Source organism: Panicum virgatum, chromosome 1N (assembly GCF_016808335.1).
Source record: "Panicum virgatum strain AP13 chromosome 1N, P.virgatum_v5, whole genome shotgun sequence".
NCBI lineage: Eukaryota > Viridiplantae > Streptophyta > Magnoliopsida > Poales > Poaceae > Panicum > Panicum virgatum.
The window spans coordinates 21,152,867-21,154,126 of NC_053145.1; the positions used below are offsets into that span (position 1 = coordinate 21,152,867).

Below are 1,260 nucleotides of genomic sequence, written 5' to 3' on the forward strand. Positions count from 1 at the left end.
TAACAATCTCAGACACAGGAACAGAAGCAGCTATTTGAGCAAGAAGAGGTTCAACCTTTTTATTGAAACTTGACTGGTTTTTTAAGAGTTGAAGACAAAGTTTCAAGCATGACATTTAAACTTTCCAGGAATTTGTCATTGGCCAAAAGCTTTTTATTTATATTTTCGTTGATTTTAATTTGGCCAAGAACAAGTTCTCTCAAGGGAGGTTGGTTTGAATTGAAATTCGGATTATAAGAAGGATTGTAGTTATTACCTCCCTGAAAAGGTGGACGTGGCTGGTTCCACCCCTGGCCTCCTTGTTGTGGACGGTACCCATTGTTGTTGTTGTTGTTGTTGTTGTTGTTGTTGTTGTTGTTGTTATTGTTGTTGTTGTTGTTGTTGTTGAGGTAGGCGCAATCTTCATGGGTTTCGGGGTAGTAGTCCCCCGAGTGTCCTTCATTACCACAGACTTCGCACGTGAAGTGCGAACCCATGGCGTAAACGGGAGCATGGATCGGTTGTTTGCTCCCTTCCTCCATCTTCTTGATTAGGAGGTCCAGCTTTGCGGCAATCATATCCGTCTCTTTGACGATATGCATGCCTTTGGTGCGGGGTTGGAGTCATTCATCACTCCACCCCTGATTGGAGACCATCTTCTCGACTAATTCTTTGGCTTTGGCGATTGTCAGGTCGAGGAAAGCTCCTTCAGCAGCAGCATCAATGTTGGCTCGAGATGTCGTTGTGAGCCCGTTGTAGAAGCTTTGCAGGACGAGCCACTCGTCCATGCCATGATGAGGACAGCCCAGGATGTATTCCTGCAACCTCTCCCAAGCTTCTAGGATGGATTCCATCCCTGTCTGCTAGAAACTTGAAATTCTCCTGCGCAGTGCATTTGTTTTGCCCAGCGGGAAGAATTTTGCGAGGAACGCCTTGGAGCATTTGGCCCAGGTGTCGATGTCCTTTTCTTTATAAAACCACTATTTCACCTTCCCCAGGAGGGAAAAGGGAAACAGACGAAGTTTGACAACATCGGCGGTGACACCCCGTATGATAACGGTGTCGCAGAGCTCCAGAAAATTCTGCAAATGTGCATTTGCATCCTAGTTCAGCTTGCCACAGAATGGGCTAGCTTGCACCATGTTGATGAGGCTTGATTTGAGCTCGAAGTTCACATCCCCGACATTGATGTTGGGGCCAGTGGCCACATTGTCGGTTGAGGGGACGGAGAACTCGCGGAGAGCCTTTTCAGCCATAGCCTCAAGAACGAGTGGTGCTTCC

At 47.1% G+C, this 1,260-nt stretch overlaps 1 non-coding gene across 1 annotated transcript; it reads left to right on the plus strand.

Moving 5' to 3' along the window:
• The first annotated feature begins 765 nt into the window (after positions 1-765).
• LOC120657904 lies at positions 766-869 on the plus strand. The gene has a single exon (XR_005668434.1). It is a non-coding gene; the product is annotated as a small nucleolar RNA R71 (small nucleolar RNA).
• The last annotated feature ends 391 nt before the right edge of the window (positions 870-1,260 follow it).